Below are 15,690 nucleotides of genomic sequence, written 5' to 3'. Positions count from 1 at the left end.
CTATCTTTGTGGCTGATATTTGTGAGGCATATTTAAGCTCACAGAGTACTTGCATATCTATTTGGTGACACTGTGCAGGCCACTTCTAAGACCCTTGCTCTTGGTCAAACTACCATTTGGATTAATAGTAACATTACACAGTAGGATTGTCCATCCTTTGCCAAGGGCCTTAAAGTAGCTGCTAAGTAGTGACTGGTGGCAGTGAAAACTACCTTATAGTCTGGGCAGAAGATGGCATAGCTAGTAAACCTGTATCAGCCTTTCCCAGGTGTGTGTTTGTGTGTGTGTGTGTGTGTGTGTGTGTGTGTGTGTGTGTGTGTGTGTGTGTGTGTGTGTGTGTGTATAAATCAAACCTCAAAGTGTGTGTGTATCAGCTACTTAGGCAGGGACACAAAGCACTGGTTGGACGGAGAGGGTGCTGGAGGTCTTGGTTTGGCCACTCAGCTGAGATCTCAATCCTATAGTTCTGCCAGTGGGGAGTCTTATTGGAGATCTGGAGAAAGAGGGAGAAACCAACCACAGACTGACTGTGGTCTCTGTATACTCTTAAGGGAAATTGCACTTTGCTATGTGTGTGCTTCTCACCCTCCCAGTGTGTACATCCCCCCACTGTTGCCAGTGATGATGATTGAGGCTCCTTGATTTCTGGGCCAGTGCTGGGGTGTCACAACTGGGATGGAAAGGTACTGATGCTATGGAATTGTATGATGATAGTCACCTGTGTGAATTAACTTGTGGCCTGCAGTTTTATAGAAATACTGCCACCTGGCAGTGTGAACATTGGTTTTAGATGATGGTCACTGTTGATGTGATCTTCCAACTTATGTGTAAAACATGGGGGAAGGAAAAGTGGGTTGTGGATGGATGAATCTTTTGTGTCATAGATAATGAACATACTATCAGAATATTTAAAACTTTTATATTCATTTAATTTGTCAGATCTTTCTACTGTTTGAGTGTAGTGTTGTGTGTCTTGGTATATGATAAATGTTACTGCATTGACTTTTTCATGCATTTTTCTGTGAGTATTAGTACAACTCTGCATGTAAATGTTTCATTTCCCAAGCCCCTGCTTACACTTATGAGAACCAGAACTTGTCAGAGATATGGGGTGCATGCCTAAGCTTAAAAAGGCCCTTGTGGTTGTTAGTCTAGTAAACACCTATGAATCTATGAATAGTGTTCTGTTAGAAATTGTTCAAATAATATATGCTGTTGAGTAAAACTTATCTAAATTATAATCTTAGTTTCTTATCATACTCAAAGAGACTTATACAGCATGAGTGATATTGAAAAGGCTTTCAGCTCTGCGTGAACTCGTCTACCTTCAGTACTACAAATCAGGTACATTACAAGCACTGCCATGTGTCTGCCTGCGCATCTAGAATCCTGAAACTGCTTTGAGAAAACATTGCCAAGTTTCAAATGATGAAAGCCTAGAAGTTTGTGTCTGCTTTATTCCCAGGGCAGTGTATCAGCCAAACTAGTCAGTCTGTCATCTGTGATTTACGTATGCGAGAGGACTGTTGGTACTGCTGCAGGTGACACAGACTAATATGGGCACTCCTGCGGTGATGTGCCATTACTGTCATTGCAAAATGCATTGCAGCATATGTCTTACTCGCTCAGTGTTAAACGGCATGGCTTTGGAGGTAAGCCTACACTGAATGCATAAAATGATTTTTGCTTTGATGATGAAATTGCTTTAGACAAGTTTATGCCTTAATATATGCGTGACACTTCCTCAGAGGGAACTTGTATGTTTTCAGCTATAATTTAAACTAAGTGTTAAGTAAGAACAAATGGCATTGCAGTGGACTCTTGTTAGAGTATCAGAAAACACTAAGATTATCTGACAGAGTGCTGCAGAAGTCTAAACTGGCAACATTTCACTTAAAAGGTTAAAACTCATACTGAACTGATCTAACTAATAATCAGATGACAGGTTTCCAAACACGAAGCCTGAGAAGGGAGGCATAAAATCAGAACAGAATGTATTTCAGCAATACAGAACACAGTATTAAGGATCCTCAGGGGCTAACACAGAACATTGTCAGAAAAAACAAGTTAAAAAACATTATTCTGTGCACCTACAGTGCAAAGTCAGTGGCTAAAATGCGCAAACATATAACCACGGAATGTAACATCAGCTACAGACCATCTGGGTCAAATCAATATGTCTACTGTACCACACAGGTAAGTTTCCACTGTACTCTAATTTATCATGTGCTACACTCTGTCACTGACCACATTTTGTGATGAATAGGAACTGGTTGCCTTGGATCTAAATAACATTTCTAGTACTTTATTGCCTACGTTCTGACAAAGCAATGACACATTACTCACTTCAAACTTTTTATTAGCTCAATCAAAAACTGATTAATTATCTGAAAAGTACTACCAATTTCTGTAAGCATTTACAGTATAAATTTAAAAGAAAAACTAATTTTTCTTAAATTTGAAATTGCATGTGCCATGGCTGTTTCTCAGCGTATGCTTAGTGCGATGTTGAATTCCATAGTTTCAAAAATATGTGGTCGATATTTAGGTAAACAGCTTAGGATGTTTTCACTAATGTGTAGTACATGCATGCACACACACACACACACACACACACACACACACACACACACACATACACAGATATATATATATATATATATATGTGTGTGTGTGTGTGTGTGTGTGTGTGTATATAAAAACACACACATGCATACGTGTGTGTGTGTGTGTGTGTGTATATGTATATATATATATATATATATGCATAGATGTGTGTGTGTATATATATATATATATATATATATATATATATATATATATATATATATATATATATATATATATATATATATATATATATATATATATATATAGTAGGCATCATTTATGCCATCTGTCTGTGTAGTTGACAACTGTATGAGACTGCTACATTACCAAGGTAGGAGAATATGCCCTTTCCCCAGTACTGTTCAATCTCAGAGTTGGACTATACAATTAGCTGGCTGTGTGGGAAGATAGAAATATGTGTAGATATAGATATATGTATAATTGTATATATTTATATAATTATATATGCATTTATGTAAAACAAGCACACACACACACACACACACACACACACACACACACACACACACACACACACACACAAAATCTCAGAGTCAATAAATATGCAGTTGCAAAAGAGGGAGGGTGATGTAAGACAGTTAATGCAACTTCAGTGGAATTCCCATTCAACAAAATGCAATCAGTGAAACAGGATTTGATAAAAGTGTCCATGAATTAGTCATTTCTCACTAAAGGATGTACTGGCCAGTCACTTGACTCTGCAACTCGTAACCCCTACCACAACCTGCACTCAGACTAGGGTGTGGTGTCTGAGTTGAGCCATCTTGTACATGCAGTTAGTATTGTAGAAGAAATGACTGTCTCATACAATTACTGTGCTAACTAACATTTTATGTGGCCTTCACAAACAAAATAGTTTTTTTACAGAAACTGTCTACATGTAATTTAACAACTAGACAGCACATTCATGTGAACCCAATATTGTGTTCATAAGTAGCCAAGAGCAATTTATGTGCATAAGTGGCCATACACATTCACATATTACTGTGATTCACAGAGAAAAACTTAAAGGGCATAATTTGCATACAATTTCTGAGGAGAAAATGCTAGGAAAGCAAAATTGACCTGAATGTACGTGAAATAGTTTAACACTGCCATATTACTTGCAATTAATCGAGATAGACAGCAAATGACTTAGGAAACTGCAAACTTTTTAAAGTAGGAAAAATAATAGAAATGTTATAAATTAACATGAAACACGATGTAAAATTAGTGAGTTTACTTCAAGAAATGTTTATTTTAGTTATATGATGGACATATTACATGGCTTTAGTGAATAATGTAAAGCTGTCATTTGTAAATGGAAAATCATTACACAGCAGTGGAAATGATTAGTGATCACTGAGAAAACCATTTAACTTTGGTGTAATTTAATGATTGTGCATACATTTGGTTGAAATGCAGTGTTTTAATTGTTAAGTACATTAGTGGTAAGGATGTGTTGATTGGTTGAACATACATGTGTCTTTATTTGGAGATTTCTGACTGTCTGAGGAATGAAAAATGACAGCATTTTGAATACATGGCAGCAATGGGGTTAGAGGAAGGATTAATCTGTTAACAATCTCATTGCTTTGCTGTTGTGACTGTATTTATGATAGTTCAGACATTACTATGGTATAACTGAACTTGTCTGGACTGAGATTTTGCAGAATGCCATTGCATGTGTTACTACTTGGGGTGGGGCCTCCAACACCCGATGAGGAATACCTCCTCTCAGTCTGTGGAGATGACTTTGCCACTGATGATGATGGGACTGGAACAATGAGAGGTGGTGTGGACACTGGCTATTACCAACATCTTCAGCAGCAACACTTGTCTGCTCAGCAAGGCTGGTTTAAAAACAATAACACATATTTATATGAAGAATTGAATGCTGACATGGAATGATACCATTAAACACACAACAATTAGTATAAACAGGTGAACCTTCCACACCTACAGAGAATCACAGTGAAGGTATTGTGCATGGTAGGCACCCTCCACACCTCCTTAATAAGCATACATAGGAGACACGATTTCTTCATTAGTAATGTTTCCAAATAATTTTTTACAGGGTCAGCAGCAGAAGCAAACAGTTCCACCATACCAATAAATATGGAGAATATCGGCAGCAGAATGGTTGTTGAAGATGATGATGGTGATAACATAATTATATTTATGAGGCAGCCTGGGGAAAGTGGCACACAGTCCCCATGTTTAAAAAAGGATCACATACCCCACTATATGTTAGTAGCTCAGCAGAGACTGCATCACTTGTTGACATTACACTCCCACTTGTACAGGAAGAAAACCCATGTACTTCTATACCAGTATCTCCCAATCCAAACACTTTGAGAATAATAGTAGACATTCAGATACGACAGTGTCCAGAGTGACACCTTTATAAATGGGAGCTAGGCACAGGAATTTGTTGCAGCTATCCCAGGAAACACATAAAGCTGTGGGTGGCCATCAGCAAATGTGCTGTGATATTGCTAGGGTTCAGAGCACTGGCACAGAGAGTCACCTGGAAATGTCCTCTAGGGCATATGTAAGGATTTACAGCACTACAAGTAAATGGCTCATAGAGGGATAATGCCACTATCACACTGATGTGTAGCACAGTAGCACATCTTCATTTGTACTTTAATTAGGACTAACCAGACTCAAGTAGGAGTTAATCTTGCAGGAGGAAGAGACTGGGGTACTGTCTGGACACATGGAAACAGATCATATGAGACTACAACTGCTTCTCAAGAAAGTACTGTAATTAGCCAGTGGGAACAAGCACAACAGATTCCATGCAGGCCATGTCAGTGTTCATCTACATTTATCACTACCTCTCATTTGAGGTTTTGATCATGTTCCCACAGCACTGTCAGATCAATGTCTAAAGGATCACCTGTGTAAAGTAGTTCACAAGATCAGGCACCATTCAGAGCTCATGATACCCCCTCTTCAAAATCACTTCACCATCACCTAGCCTATCTTTAGGAGATGTGTGATACATTTGACCTTGACTTAGTGTGAATCAAGTATACCATTTCTATTACTTACAAGCTGACCTTCACAAACAGAAGTCGATATTTAACTTGAAGAGGAATAAGTTGTTGAAATAAATAAACAAAGGGGTGGAACTTCGGACACTGTTCAACTTTATGCATTTCATTCCCGTAATGTTTCTGTTTAACACCTCATGCTATAGGTCTCCTCTGCAGCTCTACTTGGATTTTCACTGATATCATACACCATGGCTCTAGGAGAGATTTAGCATCTCCTGTAAGAAAACAAAGAGAGAGAGGGAAAGGTTGGGGGGAGGGACAAACAAGGAAAAAGTGGTTTAGTATTCCGCAATACATTTTATCATGAATAACTACTTAAATACAGTAGGAAAAAAAAAAAGAAAAAATATGTTTTCCCCTTACCGACAAGATGACCCCTGAACATCCTAAAACACAGGAAGAGTCTATAGAGTGAGGTAGTATGCTAGGTTTGGGAATAATGTGCCCCGCCAGGATTCTGGGCAGAGACACTAGCAATTCACCCTCATGCATCACACAATGCTTGACAATTGATAGAATGGTAGCACTTCCTATTGTGCAGCTGCTCATCCATGGAGCAGTAGGGGCCCTAATTGCAAAATAGGTGCAATCTATCACACCTAGTACCTCAGGGAAATGTGCTGTGCATAATCCTGATTTAGTTGTGAGGTGACATCAGAAAACAGATGTACTGATCCACACATGCCAAGAGTACAACCAAGAACTTCTTCACTATCCTCAAGGCAGAAGCCTGTAATAAATCAATGTGGCTGAAGCTTTTGGGCACAAAATCTGAGCAACTAGATGCTGGAAAAATTGCTCCCTGGACTAGCCAAAATAAATTTGTGTAGAAATAAAAGAAAAAGAACAGAATAAGAACGGAATTATTTATGTACTTACTAGAGATGCATGTATATGTATATATATATATATATATATATATATATATATATATATATATATATATATATATATATATATATGTATACATTATAGATAGATATATGTCACAAACTGAATTTTGAATATTGTGCATTGAAAATAATTATCTGCGAGGAGAGCAAAATCATTTTTATGTATAAATATATACACTGAAAAGCTTTACCCAATAAATAACTGATCACTTTGCAAAACAACAAGAACAACAAAAAATATATATGATGCAACATGGTGAGTACTTTCACCCACAATTTACTCTGGACATCATCTGACAAACACTCTCATGGCATTTTTAACAATTAAAATTGGCATATATCCAAGCAAAACATGGTATAGACAAAAATAATATTTTAAATATCATCAGTTAAATATCATCAGCATCTATCACAGAGGGTTAAGACTATAAGCTTTAATTCCTGTGGTACAATGTTTGATTACCTCAACACTCATTTGTCTGTTGTTACTATGAGGAAGTCACTTTACTAGACATTGCTCCAGATTGTTCCTGAAAAGGGGCTGTGTATAAAGTGGGCCTAGCTGCTAACGAAATGACATTATTATTATTATTATTACAAACCTCTAAATGCTATCAAGAAACTCACTGTAATGCACCTATAGATAGCAATTATAAGCAGACATAATTTATTATGCTAGCCCTGGAAATAGTAGTCAGTCCCTTCTAATAACACAAAATTTCATCTCAGTCTTCGAAGTTTGATCTCAGGCTTAATACTTTTATATTAATTGAGTCCTGGTTGAACATTAGCTGCTAGTAAAAGTTAACAGTGCAAATTTCTTTTACCTGATAATGTGCTTAAATTGCCTTTTCTTTGTGTCATCCATCCTAACTAAAATAAGAAACTAATCGTAAGACCTACATTCATGCTGGAGTCAATATAATCTGCATTGAAAATATTATTGCACAAATATTACATAAAGTTAATCTTTAATTCACTAACTTAACTTTTGTACACCCGCCTGTACAGAAAACACACTGTTTCACAGGTGGCAACACACATACCATATATTGTGTTAAAATCATAATAGTTAAGAGACAAGATGTAAGGACAGTGCAGCAAAGCCACTTGGCTTGGGATCCAGAGTCTACTACTCAGGAGGGGACAGGCTAGAAATGGTGTGAGAATTGTGATGAGAGAGGGGCTTCAGAAGGCAGTGAGGGATGTCAACAGAATTAGTGACAGACTCATGGCAATCAGACTCCAGTGTAATGACAGAGCATAATCTTAACATATGCCCTACAGCAGGGTTGTGATAGTGAGGAAAAGAGTGCATTTAGACAGTAGTTACAGGAGTTACTAGATAAAGCAGGACAACGTGAATTGATGTTGATAATGGGTGACTTCAATGCACATATCGGGACAGACAGAACAGGATATGAGGACTGCCTGGGTCCACTTGGCTTGGCATCCAGAGTCTACTACTCAGGAGAGGGCATGCTAGACTTCTGTCTGGCAAATGGCTTGATAGTAGCCAACACATGGTTCAGAAGCAGAGGCAGTAATAAGATCACATACAAGACTGGCCAACATGCAATTGCTGGGGTAGAATCAATGATTGCAAGGTCATCCCCAGTGAAACAGTCATCCCACAGCATAAAACACTTGTTGCCACAATCAGCTGCCAGTAGTGGTCAGAGAAGGCTCTAAGGTCAACACAGACCAGGCTGAAGACCCGGGAGGAAATAGCTGGGGTTGAAAAAGAAGGTCAGTGCCTCAAAATAGAATGTGTGAGGACTACAGAACAGATTTGTGGCCGAGCCAGGTATGGTAAGGTACATAAGGAAAATCATCAAAAATAGATAGAATGCAGGAAAGGTTGGAGAAGGAAAAAAAAAAAAACAACCAGGCAAGGAAGGAATACTGGTTGGCTAAGAAAGGAGTTGCAATAGCAAAGAACAGGGCATTGGAGGCACTCTTCCAACTTCTGGAAATTGACTCAGTTGGTGGCACAAAGAAACTATATCAGGTTGCAAGGCAAAAACAGAAAGATAGAGAAGTTATTCAGGCACCCTTTATAAGGGATGATAGCAACAACCTGCTCACCAGTCCACATGACATCAAAGGCAGAAGGGAGGAGTTAGCAGCTTCTGAATGACAAAAATCCCTCAGAAGCTGTACTGCCCCAGACACAGCCTACAGTGAAAGAAGAAGAGGAAGCCACACTAGAAGAAGTAAGAATAGCACAAAAGAAAATGAAGTCAGGGAAAGCAGTAGGCTCAGATGAGGTCACAACATTTTTGATAAAGATGCTGGGTGAGAAAGGGGAGAAACGGCTCCTAAGGGTACTCATAGCATCATGGAGAGAACAGTGTATCCCAGATAACTAGAGAATAAGCATACTTATGCCAGTGTACAAGAAAAAAGGGGACATCCACAACTGTGGGCAGTAATGAGGCATCAAACTCCTATCACATTGCATGAAAGTTCTTGACAAACAGATATGCAGAGTAGTAGAAAGATAGCAGATGAGCACTTTGGATTCAGTTCAGGATGCAGCACAACTGACCCAATGTTTGTAGTGTGACAGATAGATGAGAAGAAGCTAGGCATGAGAAAGGAGTCCAGCTAAGCATTCCTAGACCTGCAGAAAGCATATGGCAAGGTTCCAAGAAAGCTAATTTGGGCAGTACTGCAGTGGTTCAAAGTCCCAGAAACATGGGTAGAATTTGTGCAGGCTATGTACAAGAAGCCAATGACTCAAGAACGAACAGTGTTCGGTCACACAGAGGGGTTCCTAGTGGGAGTGGGTTTGTACCAGGGTTCAGCTCTGTGCCCATTGTTGTTCATACTGGTGATGGACTACATTAGCAAACAAGTTGGAGGGGACAGATCAACAAAGTTGCTGTATGCAGATGATGTGGCATTATAGGCAGACTCTGAACAAGAACTTCAGCAAAGGCTAGAGGAATGGAATGCAAAATTGAAGGCACATGGGATGAAACGAAGCAGAGATACGACAGTGGTAATGGCAGCAAATTGGGGAAATCAGAAGAAGCTCAGAATTGAGGTAGAAGGGAAGATAGTGGAACAAGTTAATAGCTTCATGTATCTGGAAGGGGTGGTTAAGGAGAAGGGAAGTTTGAATAAAGAGGTCAAAGCTAGAAAAAGAGGGGCTGCGGCTAATTGGCATAGACTCTTAGGTGCAGTGAATGATAGAAGAATGCCAAAGAAGCTGAAAAGTAAGGTGTACAAGACAGTGGTGTATGGTACAGAAACCTGGGCATTAAAGGCAGAGCAGATGAGGAAGCTGGAGGTGAGGGGAATTAAGTGCCTGAGAAGGGTGCTAGGATGCACACTATTGGACAGATGAAATGAGCAGAAGTCAAAGTAGCTCCAATTGCAGAAAAGATCAAAGAGAACAGATTACAGTGGTTTGGACATGTGCAGAAAAGCAGCAGACAATCTGGTGAATAAGATTTGGGACCGACAGGAAGAAGGTAAAATAAAATGATGACATCCAGCAAAGAGGCGGATGGAGTGATTGAGCGAAGATCTGTGACAGTAGGGCATGAGTGACAAAGAAGGCAGGAGTGTGACATTGAATCAAGAGAAATGGTAATGGTTAACACGAAACCTCGACCCAATGTAGGAAATGGGAAAAACAGGGTTGATGTTGATGATAATGAAGCATATTAATTAGCACTGCTACAGGTCTTACCCTTTCTAGCATTATCCAAGAAATGCAGACTGTTGGCAATACATCTGCATGCTTTACAAAAAACTGAAAGAATAGGCATCTTTCTCTCTCTCTCTCTCTCTCTCTTTCTTTCACTTTCTCTCTCTTTAATAAAAAGTTATTTTTCTAAGTGCTTTCTAAAAAAAATTAAAATTACCACATTTCCTGTTACAAAAAAGGGCCTGTCACCTATGGCTTTATAAATTGCTCTTTAGAATGTTCCAGCCTTCTGAGATAATGTCTGATACCCTTAGCATCTGTTGAACATGCAATCCTCATTTATGTTTTATTTTCCAGGTAAGGATTCTGGCCTAGATTCATCAGTCTTCAAACTCTCTAATGATATATTTCTATAGTTATTTGTCATTGTGGTGGATAGTGGTTATTTGTCATTTCCTCCAGTACTCTTGCAAAAGTTTCATCCAACTACCTGTTATTGTGACCTCTATTAATAAACATTTCCCCTCACTTTATTAATGATCAAATCAAATGGGTCATCCTTAGCAATCAGTCTGGACAGCTTAATAATTTGTCTTTTAACAACACTGTATTACAAAGAACAAGGGTGGGTACTTTGGAAGAGTATGTAGTCACAACTTTTTACAAACTTTCCATCAACAAATATGCGTGCATGTCCTTTCACCGTCTGTGTAATGAACTCTAAAAAACATAAGTATTCAGTAGTTCTGATTAGTTAATTTAAATAACTTAAAAATAGACCAACGGTTGTCTAATTCCCTTGATGTAATAAAAGTAGTTAATTTAAAATGTAACAATAAATTAACATACACTTGTAGAAACCAAATATCCTGATATTGTTTTCCGTTTTTGTGTATATATTTTTGTTGGTTGTAAAGTTACTATATACTGATGAAGTCTTATGCTACTGAAAGACAAAATAACTTAATTTGTAATTAAACTGGTCTTGTGAGTGAGTATGAGTGTTTTAGTTTTATAAGCTTTTTTGCCAACTACCATAACCAATGGTTCTAGCTTAGATGCCTTCAACTCATAATATGACAAAAGGTAGGGTCTGCTTAATCCTTATTTAATTTAGGGATACCAAAAAATGTAAGGATTCCTGACCTGGCAACTACATTAATCCCAGAGACAAAACCACATAAATCTCTCCATAGGATCATTGATCAGGCCAGTAGCCTACATATCATTTAATGAAATATAAACAGCTTTATAACCATATAAAGTCACACATATCAATAATAAAATAATAACTGGAGTCAGACAAGAAAATTTAATTCTACCAATGCATTCTGAATGTCTATTACCAAAAGCATCCACAATTTATTTACCTTCATGTACCCTCTGCTACTGTTAGAACACAAATCGTTTGTTGAAAACCAAACAGCAACACATGCTCGATGCACTTTAATATTAATGCTGTAATGTCCTTTTCACAAGTGTCCAACAGTAGGACAGAGTGATAGATTATATTCAGTAGGTTTCCTCATCACATCCATAAACTGGTTGCATTCAAGCAGACTATTAACACAGATTACCAATTTCTGCGACAGTCTTTTCTGAAAATATACTGAAAAGTCTTTTAACTTAGTAGTTTCTTTTTGTTTAGAGTTCTTTATATAATTTCTGATATTTTGCAGTAGTAAAATGATTATGGAAAAATGAGTAAAGGCCACCAATCCTAAAGCAGTTTTCAAGTTAACAAGACAATTCTGTCTTTATTGCCAGTTTTATTGCTACTGTGTATGAGGATGTGTAAAAGAAATAAATCATCATGATTCATTTGCCAGGCCAAATCCCCAAGTATAAAGAAATTATGTAAAAAAATAAGAAAGCACAAAGCAGCATTGCAAAGGAGATGCAGGCTTGTTTACGTATCACAAGATAATGAGATTTTAAGATACATGACTTTCAAATAGCAGCAATCTACTTTAAAAACATTTAAAGATAGCAATATGTATATTGCCAATTTACAGGAAAAAGACCACTTCCAAATTTTAGTATACTTAGCAAATCACCTGAAAATTCTTGTATAAGATACTGATCAAATCTCAAATGTATATCATTAGGTTTATGCATGATTCATGATCTCTACTTCCTGAGTCACAGCCTAGCCGATGGCTATCTTATACTTCATTCTTTATAACAATTATTATCAAATGCGGGTCTATGGGGAAAATGAAACCCGCTGCTATAGTCTTTCTAGAGGAAAGCAAGCAATCAATTATGCCTGATCCTATGAGTAGTGTCCAGAAACATTCTATTCACAAGATTAGAAACTGCCAGACTTCTTTCCTTCATAAACATTTTATAACTTTGAACAAAATCTGGTATTTGATCTTTTATGGGGAATATGCAGGGATCTGCAGGGCACCTGAGGCTTAACTGTTATGATGCTTCATTGGGAAAGAAAGACTTATGCCCATCTACTTGTAGAGTGCTGTTCCTGCTTATGTACATATGTTCTGTTGGAGGTGTAATTGCACAAAGATATTTTATTTATTTATTTTGTTTTATTTTATTTTACATTTGTTAACCGGGATGGTCCGACTGGACACAGGTCCATTTTCAGCGAGGCCCAGGGAGAAAAGCTCCACAGTAAGTAAAATTTTACATAATATGTTGAAATACAGTCTACAGAGAATTTTCAAACAATATGTTAAAATACAGTATACAGCAGAAGACATAACAAGACCAATATATACAAGAAAAAATAGTTACACATGGTTAATAACAGAATAAGTATGCAAATTCAATCAGCATTAGGAGAAGACCTACACTGTAATATATATTAAAATAGGTATATGTGGAAGTGAGGTATATAAGTGGAATAATTTGAGGACTTATGTAATACATGGGCATAGCCACTTATTCTTTAAGTGTGTTCTAAGTGAGCTTTTAAAGTGAGAAGAGGTAGGGGCAGAAAGCAGAGCAGGAGGGAGATTATTCCAGGTTCTAGCTATGCAGTTGGAGAATAGTGCTTTTCCTGCAGTATTATTAGCCCTAGAGATACAGAGGAGGGGTTTATCGGAAGATTGGAGAGGACGATTTGTATTATAGTGGGTGAGACGTTGGCCTAGTGCAGGGTTTTTTTCTGGATGTGTTACCACATTGTAGACAATGACTAATTGGTGATAGGTTAGTAGCTGGGGAAGTTCCAGCCATTGCAGTTCCCTTAGAGCCTGGCAATGGTGGGTTCTAAAGGTGGAGTTGTTTGCAAACTTGGCGATTTTATTATAACATGATTCAAGTGTGGTAAGGTCAAGTTTTCTAAGCTGGATAAGAATTGGAGCAGCATACATTAGGGTAGACGAGGTGAATTTGGGCTAGGGTAATCCGTGCTTGTTTTGAGAGGGATTTCCTGTATCTATATAGTGTTCCCATTTTTTTATGGACTTTTTTGATAGTTTGTGAAATGTGGATGTCAAAGTGTAGATTTTTATCAATTTCAACACCTAGGAGTTTGGTATGGTCAGAGAGAGAGATGACAGTGACGTTTTTGGAGGAGATATTGAAGGATAGAGGGGTGGAAATGGTTTTGTTGGGGGTGAAAAGTAGTAATTTGGCTTTATTAGGGATTAGAATAAGTTGGATCTGAGTGATCCAACTTTCCACAGAGCTAAAGGATTCCTGGGTGAGTTGTTGTAGGGTGGGAAGTGATGGAGCTGAACAGATAAGAGTTGAATCATCAGTGTATTGTATAAGTGAAGCATGCTGTGTGGTAGTATGGAGATTATTAGTAAATATGGAGAAAAGAAGTGGGCCTAATACGGAGCCTTGTGGTACACCTATGGTAGTTGGGAGTAAGGGGGATAGTACACTTTGCCATTGGACAGATTGTTCCCTATTTAACAGGTAGCTTTTAAACCAGGCTATAGCGGAAGGGGCAAAGGATAGGGATGTCACGGTGTCTAGTTGTAAGGAATGTGAAACCATGTCAAATGCTTTGGAGAGGTCTAGAAATATTGCAGATACAAAGTTATTATTTCTATGTTGGTTGATCTGATTGTTGAAAGACAGCAGAGCAGTGGTTGCGCTATGGTGTTGTCGGAAGCCATGGTGTGTGGGGGAGAGGAGATGGTGTGAGTTTAGGAATTGTGTTACCTGAGAATGTATACATTTCTCTAGTATTTTAGATAAGCGGGATAGAATGGCAATGGGGCAATAATTTGAGTATTCATAAGAGTTTTCACCTTTATGTAGTGGAATAATGTATGATACCTTCCATAGCTGTGGGACATATGCTTCTTGTATGGAGTGATTGATAAGAATAGAAATAGAGAGGGATAAGGATTCAGCAGCTATTTTTAGGAAGTTGGCTGTTAGATTGTCAGTGGCAAGGTTGGTAGGTTTCAGTTTTAGGAGGTGTTTTTTCATTGTTAGGTGGGAACAGGTGACAGCATAAAGGATGGGATGTTGTCAGGGCATTTGGTTGGGTTATATGTAGGGCTGTTTTTGGATAGTTGGAAGGATAGTGTTAAGATGGATTCTGTGAAGTAATGATTGAATTGGGAGGCTTTTCTTTTATGTTGGTGTTTGGTTTCATTTTATAAAATGAAACAAAGCGTATAACTTGCAAAATGATGGTATCATTAACAGTCATACCTGCAAACAATGTTTTTCAAAATAATTTAAAGTAAGATAGATTTTTTTTTTCACAGAAGCTACATAGAGCAGGATTGAAAAGTAAGAATAACTGTTTATTAGTGGAAGAGTGGCAAGTATTTCTGGCACTGGTTTATTAGAGATTTCTGTTTGATGGCAGTTCTAGCCCCAGTTATACCCCAGCCATGGAGGGATTTGAGTGAGTGGTTGGTACTGACTCACCCATTCTAGGATGGTGCTAATGGTGGAGTCCTGCTGTGGCTCTTGCAATTTGGACTCAGAAAGCACAAATCTGTAAAAATATTTTCAAACAATGTACCTTGAAATCAAAGCTATGCCAAATCATGCACTCACATTTGGTCTAGCACTTTAGACATCATACAGTGTTTTCTGGTCAGTGCGGGGTTGTTAAGACCATACTAAAAAAAAATCTTAATCCACCCACTTAATGTTAATCACAGTTCACAGCTTTGCCTCTCTTTTTCTGTATCCTGCAATGCATTTGGACAGGCAGTGCAAACAGGTTATAGGGGTTAGGGACATGACAGTCACATGGAAGATTGAGGTAAGACAAAAATAAATAAAAAGAGACTAGGATCTTGAAGTAATTAAATTTTATTATTATTATTATTATTATTATTATTATTATTATTATTATTATTATTATTATTATTATTATTATTATTCATGCACAATGTACTCACCATTAAACATTACATTTACCCTTCATTAGTATGATTTTCATTTCCTAACCACAGTGGATGCAGAAAATCAAATAACTAAAACAATCTACAGCCTAACCCATTTTTTTTCTGCA

The sequence above is a fragment of the Protopterus annectens genome, chromosome 14.part0 (genome assembly GCF_019279795.1).
Source record: "Protopterus annectens isolate FY-2018-M chromosome 14.part0, PAN1.0, whole genome shotgun sequence".
Classification (NCBI taxonomy): Eukaryota; Metazoa; Chordata; order Ceratodontiformes; family Protopteridae; genus Protopterus; species Protopterus annectens.
Note: the sequence above shows the minus strand (reverse complement) of the source record.